The sequence below is a fragment of the Dioscorea cayenensis genome, chromosome 12, assembly GCF_009730915.1.
Source record: "Dioscorea cayenensis subsp. rotundata cultivar TDr96_F1 chromosome 12, TDr96_F1_v2_PseudoChromosome.rev07_lg8_w22 25.fasta, whole genome shotgun sequence".
In the NCBI taxonomy this organism is placed as follows: domain Eukaryota; kingdom Viridiplantae; phylum Streptophyta; class Magnoliopsida; order Dioscoreales; family Dioscoreaceae; genus Dioscorea; species Dioscorea cayenensis.
This window is the reverse complement of record NC_052482.1, coordinates 12,656,285-12,673,107: the sequence shown is the minus strand read 5'-3', so window position 1 is coordinate 12,673,107 and position 16,823 is coordinate 12,656,285. Positions and strand designations below refer to the sequence as shown.

Sequence of the window (16,823 nt, the reverse complement as noted above, 5' to 3'; positions counted from 1 at the left end):
AACCTTGGCCAATACCCTCAAAACCCTAGCCGAAGCCCTCTCTCAAGTTGGGAAAAAGATGGAGAAAAGAATACCAAAATCGTGGCTGATTCGGCTATAAATAGGGCTGGAATCAAGCGACTACACGGGCATGGATGCTTCACGTGCCCGTGCGGAATTTCCACACGGGCGTGGGTAATTTCCACACGCCAGTGTGGATTCTCTAAAACTGTCATTTTCGGCCGTTTGTGAACAGTAACTGCTATAGTACTATGCCAAAAATACTCCCAAATCCACTTTTCATCGAGGTAACATAAATGGGCACACGTTTATGCTGTGGATTGCTTTGCTTCTTTAATGACGGATAAGTTGGTGGAGATCTTGTTCTATGTGCATAAGTCGGAATGTTTGAGTGTGACTGCCCTTGTGCCTCTCCAAATGGTTGTGCAAACTCAAATTCGGGGAGGTTTGCACACACTCTAGCATCTCGCACCCGACTTATATCTTCGCGTTTGAACCTTAGCAAGATTTCCTCCAAAATCGGTGCATTGTGATCCACATTGGCTTCTTTCCTTCATAATTGGTTTCACAACCCTACCTGCATAAAAGTAACATAAAAACACACATATTAATGTAAAAACCCAAGAAAAGTAATGCTCAACATAAGGAAAGAATGCTTCGCATTCATATCACACAAGCACTTATCAGGATGATTCTTCCAACCGGGATTGTATGTGTTGCTATATGGATTCCCTTGGTTCTTCATTGCATTACCCACAAAATCGACATTCTCAACCGAAGAAGCATCACAAATAGAGATCGGGCAATCGGAAGGAGCATGTCCTAGACCACACCCGGTGCAAGTAGTCACGGCCGCCACTCTATTCAAAGTTAGGAGATCAAACTTCTTACTTAATTATCCCACTTGAGTAGCCAATGAAGTTACTTCATCTATCTCATGGAGCCCGGCAACCTTTTTCTTCTCCCTAGCATTCCATTGGTAGCTATTTAACCCAATTTCTTTAGTTAGTTGACGGGCTTCACCGGCGGTCTTGCTACCTAAGGTACCTCCTGCTACCGCATCCAAGAGTTACCTTGTACTCGGATTCAACCCATTGTAAAAAGTCTGAATAATCATCCACTCTGGGAATCCGTGTCGCGGGCACTTTCTTAGGAGCTTCTTGAACCTTTCCCAAGTCTCAAATAGAGACCCCAATTTCGACTGTACAAAGGATGAGATCTCATTCCTAAGCATTGTAGATTGTCCGGGAGGGAAATAACGGGCCAAAAAAGCTTCTACCATCTTCTCCCATGTGGTAATCGATGCTCTAGGTAATGAGTGTAGCCACCACTTTGTTCTCCCCTTTAATGAAAATGGGAAGGCTCTCAACTTGATGGCATCATCCGGCACCCCATTTATCTTAAGCATATCACACCTCGAGAAAGTTCTCTATATGACTGTTTGGATCCTCACTGGCTAAACTATTAAACTGTGCGGATTGCTGCAACATGTGGATTGCTGCTATAATCGGGGGACGCACAATACCTGATTGTGTCCCCAATACTGAATGTCTGGTATAATCGGATAATGTCCACTGTTGCTCATTCTTTTCTGACATGTTTTCAGATTCTTCTACTTCCAAATCAGCTAGATTAGACGGTTCTTGCACAGGTTCTTTCCCTTTTCTTCTAAGTGTATGTTCAAGCTTAGGATCTCCTTCAATTAATCTTGAGGGTTTCCCTCCGGTCATAACCTGAAGCTGCACCAAAAGGAAAGAAAAAGAAAATCAGAACGTTGATAAAATAAGAAGAAATGAACTAGAATGAATGAGTGAATAGCTAAGAAAACAAAGTACAAAGTATCTCTAAACTCCTACTCCTCGGCAATGGTGCCAAAAACTTATGATGACCAAATATGCTTGTAAACCGCAAGTGCACGAGTGTCGAAGTAATAAATCCCAGGTGAGTGGGGTATTGTATCAACAGGGAGTAAGAAATAAAAACACTTAAATTGTTCTTAACTAAGTGAAAGATGAATAGTGATATGTGTGAGAAGATGTGAAATAACAAAAGTAAAATAACAAGAGAGAGAGAGCACAAGTAAAGGAGAAGGTAAGGCAATCGATATAAATGGGGTACCCGGATATTGTTCCACCTAGGACAATCGTTTCAAGTGCAAGAACCCTCTATTACACTTTCTAACAGATGGAATAATGTGTCGTGGAGATCCTTAAATACAATGTCCCAAAGCTAAGGTCAATCTGCCTAACTCTATACATGTACCGGAGGAAAAATTGAATAACCTCGTATAAAATTACAATGAGTTCTACAGAATCCAAGTGATAAATCCTCTTCCTAGATGTAGACCTAACCCTTTGGTCTAGGTGAAAGGTCCCTAGGCACAATTAAGCCTAAGGTGCTAAAATCAGTTCAACGCTTCACTCCGTTGCACCCGCAACTAAGCCCCATCGAAAGGTCATCCCTTAGCCCATTCACTCTACTATGACCACAAAGAACTTGAGGACTCCGCTACCTCTCGACTCACCCTCTTAACCCTCTAAAATCTATCTTTTTCTAACTCTCATGGTGTGTCACTCACTCACAAGAGTTACCAACAAGAACTCTCAACTCTAGTGTCACTCTAAGAGAGTTTTCATACAATCAAGAATTCAAGATTGGAACTCAAAATAAAACATCAATTAATTGAAAGCATAATAAAGAGGTTCAATGAAACGAATACATCCTAAGTTTCACAAATACCCAAGTACCCACTAGGGGTTTAGCTCTCCATGGAGCTAACTACATTCAATGAAATCAAATGTAAAACCAAAGAATCCATAGAAAACCACTCGATAGTCGTGGCGATGGTCTTGTGGAGAGTCCTCTACTCGTCCAAGAGTCCCTTTGTCCGGCCTAAGATACACCTCGCCGGATCGGTGCCGACGAAAGCTCTACCACTAACCTTCTTCCAAACGAAGTGCGAGGTCGGAGTTGTAGAACCTCTCCTAATCCCTACCTAACACCTCTCAAAATCCTAGCCGCCGCCCTCTCTCAAGTTGGGGAAACGATGGAACAAAGATTCTGAAATTCGGTCTAAAATCGGCATTAAATAGGGCTGGAATCGGAAATCTACACGCCCATGTGAGCGCCCCTGTGGATTTTCTACACGGGAGTGTGGAATTTCCACACGCCCATGTGGATTCTCTGTTTTGCTCCGTTTCAGCTGGCTGTGAACAGCACATGCTATATTGGAATGCTACAATATTTTGCTACAGTACACTACTACAGTACCAACCTGAAACTCTCCCGAATCCATGCTTTCATCGAGGTAATGCAAATGGGCACACGTTTGAGTTGTGAATCGCTTTGCTTCTTCAATAACGGACACGTTAGTGGAGATCTTGCTATACATGCACAAGGCAGAATGCTTGATTGTGACTGCCCTTGTGCCCCTCCAAATCATAGTGCTAACTTGAGTACAAGGAGGTTGGCACACATTCTTGCATCTTGAACCCGACTTATGTCTTCGCGTTTGACCCTTCTCAAGATTTCCTCCAATTGGTGTATTTACGAACCACATTGACTTCTTTCTCTAATATTCGGCCTCACAACCATATCTGCATAAAAGTAACATAAATATACACATATTAGCGTTAAAGCCCGATAAAAGTAATGCTCATCATAAGGAAAGAACACTTCGTATTCGTATCACACAAGCACTCATCATTCCTATTTTTAAATCAAAAACCTAATCCTATATTTTCTTTCCGGAATCTCTCCTATTTATTGGTCTAAATCAAAACCCTAATCCTACGTTTTGATTTCGGAATGTCACCTATTTTTGAATTAAAACGCTAATCTTATTTTTTTTTTGAAGTCTCATATTTTTTAATAAAAACCATACTCCTATGTTTTCTTTTTGAAATTTCTATTATTTTTCAATTTTTAATGAGAATCCTAATCCTATGTTTTCTTCTGGGAATCTCTGCTCTTTTTGAATCAAAACCCTAATTCTATATTTTCTTTTCAGAATGTCTCCTATTTTTTTATGTTTTGAGGAAAAACCCTAATCCTAAGTTTTTATTTTTCGGAATCTCTCCTATTTTTCACTCAAAACAATAATCCGATGTTTTCTTTTTGGAATGTCTCCTAGTATTTCTATCAAAACCTTTGTTCTATGTTTTATTTTTATAATGTCTCCTATTTTCAATTTTGAAACAAAATACCTTATATTATGTTTTTTTTTGGAATCTCTCCAATTTTTGAATCAAAACCATAATCCTATGTTTTCTTTTCGGAATATCTCCTATTTTTATAAATAAAACCCTAATCTTATGTATTCTTTTTGGAATGATTTCTAGTTTTCAAGTTTGAATCAAACCGCTAATCCTACATTTCTTTTCCTAATGTCTCATTTTTCAATAAAAACCCTAATCTTATGTTTTCTTTTCAGAATATATAGTATTTATAGGTTTTGAATCAAAACTCAAATCCTATTCTTTCTTTTCGGAATGTCTCCTATTTTTCAATCAAAACCCTAATCCTATATTTTCTTTTTATAATGTATTCTACTTTTCAGTTTGTAATCAAAACCCTAGTCCTATGTTTTTGTTTTGTAATGCTCCTATTTTTTAATCAGAACCATAATCCTTTGTTTCCTTTTAGGAGTGTCTTCTATTTTTGAATTAAAACTCCAATCCTATGTTTTCTTTTCAGAATGTCTCCTACTTTTCGGTTTTAACTCAAAACCCTAATCTAATGTTTTTATTTTTGTAAGGTCTCCTACTTTATTATCACATTCCTAAACCTATGTATTCCTTTCAGAATGTCGCTTATTTTTTAGTTTTGAATCAAGAACCTATTACTATGTTTTTCTTTACGGAATATCTTATATTTTTTAATCAAAACACTAATCCTATGTTTTCTTTTCGTAATGTCTCCTATTTATCGATTGTGAATCTAAAGACTAATCCTATGTATCTTTTTTGTATGTCTACTATTTTTCGGTTTTGATTCATAACAACAATCCTATTTTTCAATCAAAACCGCAATTCTATATTTTTTTTCTCATAATGTCTCCTACATTTATGGTTTTGAATCAAAACTCTAATCCAATGTTTTCTTTTCGCAATGCCTCCCATTTTTTGGTTTTAAACAAAAACACAAATTATATGCTTTCTTTTCTTAATGTCTCATTTTTTAATCAAAACCCTAATCTTATGTTTTCTTTTTAGAATGTCTCCTATTTTTGAATTATAACTCTAATCCTATATTTTATTTTCCTAATGTCTGGTATTTTCCAATCAAAACCCTAATCATATCTCTACGTATCGGAATGTCTCTTATTTTTTAATTAAAACTCTAATCCTATGTTTACCTTTTTTAATGTATCCTATTTTTCAATCAAAACCATAATCCTATGTTTTCTTTTCGGAATATCTACTATTTTTCGGTTTACAATCAAAAACATAATCCTTTGTTTTATGTTTTGAATCAAAATCCTAATCCTATGTTTTTTTTTAAAATGTCTCTTATTTTTGAATTGTAACCCAATTCCTATGTTTTCTATTCAGGATATCTATTATTTTTCAATCAAAACCCTAATCCTATGTCTTCCTTTCTGAATGTCTCCTATGTTTACCTTTTGTAATGTATCATATTTTTCAATCAAAATCATAATCTTATGTTTTCTTTTCGGGATATCTCCTATTTTTTGGTTTTCAATTAAAAACCTAATCCTATGTTTTCAGTTTTGAATCAAAACCCTAATCTTATGTTATTTTTTTCTGATTATCTCCTATTTTTGAATCAAACTTCTAATCATATCTTTTCTTTTTGGAATGGCTCCTCTTTTTTCAATCAAAACCCTAATCCTATGTCATTTTTTTTAGAATGTCTCATATTTTTCAATCAAAACAATAATACTATATTTTCTTTTCAGAATGTCTACCATTTTTTTTTTAATTTTGAATCAAAACTTTAATCTTATACATTTTCTTTGTGAAATGTCTCATATTTTTTTTATCAAAATCAATATCCTATATTTCATTGTTGAAATGTCTCCTAATTTTCAATGAAAACCCTAATCCTATGTTTTCTTTTCGGAATGTCTCTTATTTTTTTTGTTTTGAATCAAAACCCTAATGCTATGCTTTATTTTCAAAATATGTCCTATTTTTTTATTTTGAATCAAAACATTAACATTATTTATTCTTTTCAGAATGTCTCCTATTTTTGAAAAAAACCCTAATCCTATGTTTTCTTTTTGGAATGTCTCCTATTTATTGGTTTTGGATCGAACCCCTAATCTTATGTTTTCTTTTCCAAATGTCTCCTATTTTTCAGTTTTGAATGAAAACCCTAATGCTGTGTTTTATTTTTTCCAAGTTTGACATTTTTGTATAAAAACTATAATCCAATGTTTTTTTGTGGAATGTCTCTTATTTTTTAATGATAACCATAATCGTATGTTTTTCTTTTCGGAGAGTCATATGTTTTTATCAAGACCCTAATCGTATGTTTGTTTTGGAAGGCCTCCTATTTTTGAATAAAACTCTAGTGCTATGTTTTCTTTTGGGACTGTCTGCTATTTTAGAATAAATACCTATTCTTATTTTTTGTTTTCGGAATGTCTCCTAATTTTCAATTAAAACCATAATCTATGTTCCCTTTTCGGAATGTCTCCTATTTTTCAATCAAAAACCCTAATCTTTTTTTATTCCGTAATGTGACCAACTTTCTTGTTTTGAATCAAACCCTTAATCCTATATTTTCTATTCAAAATGTCTCCTATTTTTCTATTTCACAACAAAACCTTAATCCTATATTTTCTTTTCAAAATGTCGGCTTTGTTTCAATCAAAACCCTAAAAAAAGTGTTTTCCTTTCAGAATGTCTAAAATTTTTCAGTTTTGAATCAAAAACCCTATTCATATGTTTTCTTTTGGGAATGTCTCATATTTTTGAATCAAATAACTAATCATATATTTTTCATTTCCTAACGTCTTCTATTTTTCAATCAAAATGATAATCTTTTTTTTTAATTTTTGTAATGTCTCCTATTTTCAATCAATAAGAAAATTCTATGTTTTCTTATTGTAATGTCTCCTACTTTTCGGTTTTTAACGAAAATCCTAATCCAATGTTTTCTTTCCAAATTGTCTCCTATTTTTGAATGGAAACACTAATCGTATGTTTTCTTTTCCTAATGTCTACTATGTTTCAATCAAAACCATAATCCTATGTTTTTCGGAATGTCTTCTATTTTTGAATCAATAGCATAATTCTATGTTTTCTTTCCGAAATGTCTCCTACTTTTTGGTTTTGAATCAAAACCATAATCCTATTTTTTTTTCAGAACGTCATCTATTTTCAATGAAAACAATAATCCTATCCTTCTTTTCGGAATGTCTACTACTTTAACATTTTGAATTAAAAATCCTAATAATATGCTTTCTATAAGGAATGTCTCCTATTTTTCAATCGTAGGATTAATTTTTATAGGAAAATATAGGATTAATTTTTTGATTAAAAAATAGGAGACCTTGCATAAAGAAAAACATTGGATCAGGGTTTTTGATTAAAAACTGAAAAATATGTGACATTGCAAAAATAAAGAAATAGGATTAGGATTTTGATTTGAAAATTAGAGACATCCTAAAAAGAAAACATACAAATCTCCTAATTGATGCTTCATGAGTCGTGGACATCCTTAAATACACGGTCCCAAACGTAAGGTCAAATGTGACTAACTCTACACTATGTCCCGGTGGAGAAATCACTCAGTCTCAACACCTCACGCTGTGCAAAGTTCCATAAAGCTTTAAGGACTCCAAGTCATAAACCATATTCCCTAATATAGATCTAACCATTTGGTCCAGGCGAAAGACCACTAGTCACAATTAAGGCCCAAATACTAAGGATTACATCAATGCTTTACTCTGTTGCTCGCGCAACTAAGCCCCAGCGGAGTTCAACTCTTAGCACTTCACTCTATTGTGATCGAAAAAAACCCTTGGAACATGGAGGTAGGATAAATCACACCGGAGTTGAAAGGGGACATTTTGCTACCTCTCGACTCAACCTCTCAACCCTCTCCAATCTAGTATTGTCTAACACTCATAGTGTGTCACCGATCCACAAAGGTTACCAAGACGGATTCTCAACCTTAGTGTCACTCTAAGGCAAACTCAATTCAACAAGCATTCAAGATTGGAACTCAATTAAAGACATCAATTAGAGAAAGCATAATAAAAGGTCAATGAAACAATAACATCCCAGGATTTACAACTCCAAGTACCCTCTAGGGGTTTTATTCTTCATGGAGCACAATACAATCAATAATTAAATCAAAAGTAAAGATATGCAATCCATGAATAAACCCCCCTTGGTATTCGTGTTGATGGTCTTGTGGAGTAGCCTCGTCTTCTTCAAAGGTTCCCTCGTCAAGCCTCGGCCACACCTCGCCTAATTGATGCCAATGAAAGCTCCCCAAATAACTCTCTTGTGAAGGAACATGGTGTTGAAGACCTAGAACCACTCCAAAAACCTTGCCAAAGCCAATCTAAACCCTAGCCACGGGCACATCCTAAGATGGGGAAAAGATGAAGAATGGATGGAAAGATGAATCCCCAAATTGGATGAAATCGGGCATCCACACAAGCGTGTGGAATTTCCACACGCCCATGTGAATCTCTAGAAATTCAATTTGCATTGGGGCATTTCTTGTGACGTCTCCTTCATCTCTTGAGCTTTTATATCATCCTATTCATGACTCCCGGTGTAGGTTGCACCTTGTTCTCTAGACTAAGTGACAAAATGTCTTCATTCTCCACTTCTTGATCTAGCCACCCCTCCAATGTGTATGGACACAACATTTCCTACACATAATCATCAATTGACTCATTAGTGGTGTCAAGGCAATATAAAGTATCATCAAAATCAAGAGAATTTCTTATGGCTTCACCAAGGTGACACGTTCAAATATGCATGTAAACTGCAAGTGCACGGGTGTCGAAGTAATAATTACCACGGTGAGTGGGTAGTCGAATCCAAAGGGAATGGAAGTATTAGTATTAACCACTTCTCATTTATCTAGTCAGATTCAATAAATATGGTGGAATGAACTGATTTCAAGAATTAATTAACAAACAAGTAAATGGACAAGAAAAGTAGTAGAGGAGTTCTCAATCACTAAAGATGCGGTATTCGGGCGATGCTCCCCCTAGGATCTCTCATGAGGCTCAAAGTTCGGTAAATGCTCCTAAACCAAGTCTATTGAGTCAAGGTAATCCAAGAACAACCGGTCCTAGTCCCCTACAAGGTTCTAGCAGAGAAATCACACAATCTCAACACCTTACACCCCATATGACCGCACTAAACTCTAGAGATACCTAAGATTGAGACCAATTCCGAAATATAGATCCAACCCTATTTCCTAGTGAAGGATCCCTAACCCCCTACAAGGCTCCGGTGGAGAAATTGAGTAATCTCAATCCTCACATCAAATATGGTTGCAAAGCGAATAAGGAATACGGAGATAGGAAACACTCAATGGAGACCTCATGGCTCACCCTCTCAATCCTCTTTAACCTTGAATTTCTAACTCTAATGGAGACCTCTCACATCAATATAATAGATCAAGCAATGCAAATCAATCACAAAGATCAACAGCACATGCAAGCAATGAAATCACAAGCGTAAAACTCAAATCAACTCGGATTAACTGGGAACATAGAGCAAATCAATACAAAATCAAAGATCCTATGGTTCACATGCCCAAATACCTACTAATGTTTAGCCCTCCATGGGCCAAGTTACAAACCAATGATGAACACAATGAAAAACAATACAACCCATAGATAAAACCCCCTCGAATTCGTGAGGATTGGCCTCGATGGGTAGCTCCACGTCTGGAAGGGTTCCTCTACAAAGCTAGGTCACCAATGGCTCCCCAAGTGCTATGACAGCGAAGGAACCTATCAAAGTTGGTGAAGAACTCCTCCCAAATTGGCAAAGACCTCCTCCCCAAAAAATAGGGCAAATGACCTATTTATAGCTCAAACCCGCGACTGTCACTTGCCATCACTCGCCAGCGTGGGCTGTAGGAATTTCCCCACGGCCGCATGAACAATAATTTTTGTTACATTACTGCTATAGTAAAAACTTTTACATCATTTTGCTACAGCGTTTTCCTTCATCGCGGTCAAAATATTCTTCCTCTTGAGGCCACATAATCGGGCACACGATCATGTGGTAGGCTAGAAGACTTTTCTTCATCGACACATCTTTAAGAGTTCTTACATTCTACACAAAAAGAAGAAACACCAGGATATGACTACCTTCGTACCCTTCAACTAGTGAATTAACTTGAATTTGCTTCGAAGTGGCACACATTCCGATGTCCATGAACTCCTCTTGTGTCTTAGTCATCGAATTACACAAGAGCTCTCAACATCATGCCTTTCTAGCCTATCCTTATTCTCTTTTACCTCATCACGACATCTACAACCTAATTGCACAAAAGAACACCCAATACACGAAAAGAGACATAAACCATATATAAAATGATGCTCAATGTATGTAAAACACATATAAAAACATGTTTACTCAAGCACTTATCACAAGGCGATATGTCAACTTGTCATCTCCAACTCTTAATGTCAATGAGAGCTTTGGAAGTGCGTAAGAATGGCCTCCAAACTATCAATGGAACCTTGACATTTTCATCAACATCTAACACCAGAAAGTCTGTAGGAAAGATGTACTTATCAACTTTCACAAGTACATCCTCAATGATGCCCCTCAGATGTCAAACTTATTCACCGTCCAATTGAAGTGCCATCCGAGTGGACCTAGGCTCTTCCCAGACTAGCTTTTTAAAGAATGTATAAGGTATGACATTGATTCTAGCCCCTGAATCCACCAATGCCTCTTCTTCACCTAAGTTACCAATGTTGCATGGAATGATGAAGCTACTGGGTCCTTCTTCTTGTTTGCCATATTATTTTGCAACACCGCCGAGCATAAAGCATTTGAGATCACAGATGCACTCTCCTTCAACTTCCTCTTGTTGGTCAAGAGGTCTTTGAGAAACTTTGTATAGCGAGCCATTTGAGATGACGCCACCACAAATGGGATGTTCATGTGCAACTTCTTGAATAGATCCAATAACTTCTTGTATCACTCTTCATTTTGGTCATTCTTCAGCCTTGAAGGATAAGGGATACTTGTCTTGTATGATGGGGATGCCACCTCCTTCTCTTTAGCTCTCTTCTCAGCCTCCACTTCCTTGGGTGACTCAACCATTGTTTTCTCAATAGGGAGCCGACTCTCAACTTCATGACCACTCTTCAAGGTGATCACCTTCGCATGTTCCCTTGGATTTGTCTCCGTGTTGCTAGGCAAACTCCCTTGAGGTCTATCCAAAAGTGATTTTCAATTTGACAGACTTGATTCTCCAAGTTGTGCAATGATGCGGTGTGGTTGCGAAGTATGGCTTCAACCGACTGAAATCTTATATCCGAAGATTTTCCAAATCAATCATCCTTTTCTCGAACCTTGAAACTCTGTTCTCGATGTTTGGGTCTTGTTGTTGTTATTGGAAACCCAGTTGTTTCATAGCCTTCTGTTGCCCTTGATTACTCCAAGAAAGGTTTGGGTGGCTCCTCCACCCCGGATTATAGGTATTGCCATATAGATTTCCTTGATCTCTCATTGCATTGCCTTCAAAATCCACCTATTCCACTAAAGATGTAACACAAATAGAAATTGGGTAATCAGATGAAGCATGCCCTCCCCTACATCTAGTGCAACTCATCACGGCCGCAAATCTAGGAGAAGTTAGAATGTCTAACTTTTTTCTCAAGGACTTAACCTAGGCCACCAATGATGTAACCGCATCAATCTCATGAGCCCGGCTACCTTCTTCTTGTGTTCTGTGTTCCACTGATAACTGTTCATAGCCATTTCTTCAATGAGCTATCGGCCTTCTTCGGGGGTCTTACTACCTAAGGTACCTCTTGCTGTAGAAAGCATTTTTGCAGGAGATCCTACTTGAAAGCATGGATAATCATCCACTCGGGAAACCCATGTTGAGGAAATTTTCGTAGGAGATCCTTGAACCTATCCCATGTCTCAAAAAATGACTCTAATTCAGTTTGTACAAAGGAAAATATTTCATTCCTGAGCTTCGCAAATTTTTTGGGAGGAAAATATCGGGCAAGAAAAGCTTCTACCATCCCTTCCCAAGTAGTGATCAATGCTCTAGGTAATGAATGTAGCCATTGCTTTGCTCTCCCTTTCAAGGAAAATAGAAGGCCCTCAAGTTGATAGCATCATCCGTGACTCTATTAATCTTGAGCATGTCGACACTTTCAAGAAATTCTCCATGTGGTTGTTCGGATCCTCATTGGCCAAATCATTAAATTGTGCCGATTGCTATAACATCTAGATGAATCCTTTCTTGAGTTCAAAACTCTAAGCTGTAATCGGTAGCCACACAATACTAGACAGAGTGCCAAGAACTGCGGGTCTTGCATAATTTGAGAGTGTCCTCTATTGCTCATGTTGTTCTGCCATATTATTAGACCCTTCAACTTCTATCTCTACTTGTCTGCTTTTGCTTTTGTACAGGTTTCTTTCCCAGTCTATAAGTTCTTCTTCCAATTTTTGGATCACCTTTAACTAATGTCGAAGGCTTGCCTTATGTCATAATCTGGAGCTACAATCAAAGAAAGAAAAACAAACCATAACGATAGAAGAATAAGAAAGTATAAAATAGAACAAGTGATCAATAGCTAAGATAGTAAAGTGCAAACGATTTTACAACACCTATTTAACAGCAACGGCGCGAAAAACTTGATACCCCCCTTGCGTCTGTGAACCGCAAGTGCATGGGTCATTGAAATAATAAAATACCCAGTGAGTAGGTAGTCAAATCCACATTCAATAATTACTCGGAAATACAGGTATTTCTACTTAACTATAGTAAAAATCAAGTTGTGATGTTGATTTAAAATGTCATTACTAATAAAAGTAAAGAGAAAAATGAACAAGCAAAAAGAATAAGGAGAGACAATCGATAGTGAAATGGGGTACCCGGATAATGCTCACCTTAGGACTATTGTTTTAAGTGAAAGACTAGTATTATACCTCCTAATTGAAGTTTAATGAGTTGTGGAAATCCAAAGACACACGGTCCCAAACCTAAGGTCAATCATGACTACCCCGTACACTATGATACGGTGAAAAGTGATACTCTCGACACCTCATACTGTGTAGGGTTGCTTGAAGCTCTAGTGATTCCAAGTGATAATTCCTATTCCCTAATATAGATCTAATCCTTTGGTCCAGTCGAAAGGCCCCTACTCACAATTAAGCCCCAGTGATTTCAACACTTCACTCTGTTGTTCGTGCAACTAAGCCCCAGTGGAGTTTGTCTCTTAGCACTTCACTTTATCGTAACAACATAGAACTCTTGGAACGTAGGATAAATCACATCGGAAGGGAAAGATGATATTTCGCTACCTCTCGACTCACCCTCTTGACCATCTTCAACCTTGCTTTGTCTAATCCTAATGGAGAGTCACTCATCCACAAGGATTACCAAGATAGATTCTCAACCCTAGTATCACTTTAAGGGAAAATCAATTCAAGAAGCATTTAATGTTGAAACTCAATTAAAGCATCAATTAAAGAAGCATAATAAGAGTCAATGAAATAAAATCATTCTAGGATTTACAAGTCCAAGCACCCACTAGGGGTTTAGCTCTTCATAGAGCAATACAAAAGCAAATATGAAATTAAAGAGAAGTGCAAGCACTCTATAGGGAAAACCTCCTTGTGGTTTGTATCGACGGTCTTGTGGAGCCGCCTCATCTTCTCCAAAGGTTCCCTTGTCAAACCTAGGGCACACTTCACCGAATCGATGTCGAATACCATAGAACCGCTCCAAAAAGTTAGCAAAAGGCTCTCCAAACCCTAGCTACGAGCACCTCTAAAGATGGGCAAAAGATAGAAAGAAGATCCCCAAATAAAACTCTCAAAGCAGTATTTATAGGGCTGGAATCGGGCATCCACACAGGCGTGTGGAATTTTGATAAATCGTTTTCCTGCGGCTGTGAACAGTAACTGCTACAGTGATTCTGATACAGTGCTTTGCTATAGTAAACATTTATAGTACTTTGCCAGAATGCTCCCAAATCCACTCTTTTCATTGAGGCCACATGATTGGGCACACATTCATGCGGTAGATAACATCGTATATTCAATGAAACCGCATTGACGATGCTCTTGACAATGTTGCAGAAGTCAGAATATATGAGTGTGACTGTCTTTGTGCCCTCCAATATATGTATTAACTTGAACACAATGGAGGTTGGCACACACCCACATGTCTTTAAGCACAACTTGTGTCTTCAGGTTTGTTCAATCCAACAACTTCATCAACAATTTCATCCAAGATCTACTTTTGCTTTCTTTCTTCAAACCTGTCTCCATAACCCTAAATTCACAAAAGAACACAAATACACATGTATGAGTGATAAAATCTGATAAAAGTAATGCTAAATGTAAAAAAAAGTATACATTGTATTACTTATACACAAGCACTTATCAGGGGGAAAGCGGATGCTCGAGCGTCACCCATGTCAGTCTTGAAATTTAGCAGAATAACAATTCTTCTACTCAATTACTCCCTAATTTCATCTAAATTGCGTCAAGCCTGTAGTTTCTGCACATGGAGTAAATATACCAAGAATAGCAATTCAAATGAATAAAATTGTGCTAAAAGACAAGTAAATGAATGAAAATAGTGTGAGTGAATATGATATGAAATGCATTCATCAAATACCCTAATCCTATGTTTTCTTTACAGAATGTCTCTTATTTTTGAACCAAACCCCTATTCTTATTTTTTCTTTTCACAATGTCTCCTATTTTTCTATAAAAATCATAATCCTATATTTTTTTTGGAATGTCTGCTATTTTTCGGTTTCAATAAAAACCCTAATCCTATGTTTTTCTTTTAAGGATATATCCTATTTTTTATTTAAAACCACAATCTTATGTTTTATTTTTGGAATGTCTCCTATTATATGTTTTTGAATCAAAACTCTAATCCTATATTTCCTTTTAGGAAAGTCTCCTATTGTTTTAATCAAAATCTTAATCCTATGTTTTTGACACACCTCTTGTGTGTGTGTAGCACAAGTGCACAGGTTGTCGAAATAATAAAGTACCCAAGTGAGTGGGTAGTCGTATCCACAGGAAATAGTTGTTAAGAAGCAAGTAGTAATGCTACCTAGTTATAGAGTGAGTCAATTTGTGATTTGAGTGAACAATATCAATGTGAATAGAAATAAAGAAAAAGAGAAAAGAGAGCAATAGGAATAAAGAGAGGTAATCAATTGAAATATTGGATACCTGGACATTCATAACCCTAGGACTATTGTTTCAAGTGCAAGACTAATCATTATGCCTCATAAATGATGTTTAATGAGTCATGGAAAACTAAAGACACACGGTCCCAAACCTAACATCAACTGTGACTGACCCTTACACTATGCCCCGGTGGAAAGGAATGCTCTTGACACCACACATTGTGTAGGGTTGCTTGGAGCTCTAGGGATTCCAAGTGATAAACCATATTTCTTAGTATAGATCTAAAATTTTCGTCCAGACGAAAGACCCCTAGTCACGATTGAGCAACAGCACTAAGGATTACTTAAACACTTCACTCTATTACTCACGCAACTAAGCCCTAGTGGAGTTTGTCTCTTAGCACTTCACTCTATCGTGACTGCAAAGAACTCTTAGAAAGCGGAGGTAGAGTAAATCACATCGGAAGGGAAAGGGGACATTCTGCTACCTCTCGACTCACCCTCCCAACCCTTTTCAACCTTGCTTTGTCTAAGCCTAATGAAGTGTCACTCATTCACAAGGATCACCAAGATAGATTCTCAACCATAATATTACTCTAAGGAAAAATTAATTCAACATGCATTGAAGGTTGAAACTCAATTAAAACATCAATTAAAGAAACATAATAAGAGTCAATGGAACAAAATCATTCAGGGTTTACAAGTCCAAGCAACCACTAGGAGTTTAGCTCTCCATGGAGCAGTACAAAACCAAATACGAAATCAATGATAAGTGTAGGCAATCAATAGAGAAATCCTTCTTGTAATCTGTATCGATGGTCTAGTATAGCTACCTCATCTTCTCTAAAGGATCCCTTGTCAAACCTAGGGCACACCTCGCCGAATCGATGCCGATGAAAGCTCAACCAATAGTTCTCCACCAAAGGAACTCGATATCAAATGCCATAGAACCGCTCCAAAAACCTGGCAAAAGCCTCTCCAAACCCTAGCTGCGAGCGCCTCCAAAGATGGGCCAAATTTAGGTAGAAGATCCCCAAATAAAACTCTAAAAGTGGTATTTATATTATTGGAATTGGGCATCCACATGGCCTTGTGGATTTCCAAGTCTTCATTTCCTGCCCGTTGTGAATAGTAACTACTACATTAATTTTTCTATAGTTAATTGCTATAGTATTTCACTAGAATGCTCCCGAATCCACTCTTTTCAGTAGGCCACATGAATGGGAACACATTAATGCGGTAGATCATGTCTTGTCTTCAATGAAACCACATTGATGAAGCTCTTGATAAAGTTGCACAAGTCATAACATATGAGCGTGGCCACCTTTTTGCCCCTCCACCTTGTGAATTCATTTGAGCATAGTGGAGGTTATCACACACTCACATGTCTTTGAGCGCAACTTGTGTCTTTACATTTGTTCAATCCAAGAAATTCATCAATACTTGTCCACTATCTACTTTTGCT

The 16,823-nt window shown here is 37.2% G+C and overlaps 2 non-coding genes across 2 annotated transcripts; both read left to right on the top strand.

Annotated features, from left to right (window-relative positions):
• The first annotated feature begins 1,127 nt into the window (after nt 1-1,127).
• LOC120274276 lies at nt 1,128-1,234 on the top strand. Its single transcript, XR_005540806.1, has one exon. It is a non-coding gene; the product is annotated as a small nucleolar RNA R71 (small nucleolar RNA).
• Nucleotides 1,235-12,062: 10,828 nt separating this feature from the next.
• Nucleotides 12,063-12,169, top strand: LOC120274348. The gene has a single exon (XR_005540874.1). It is a non-coding gene; the product is annotated as a small nucleolar RNA R71 (small nucleolar RNA).
• Nucleotides 12,170-16,823: the final 4,654 nt, after the last annotated feature.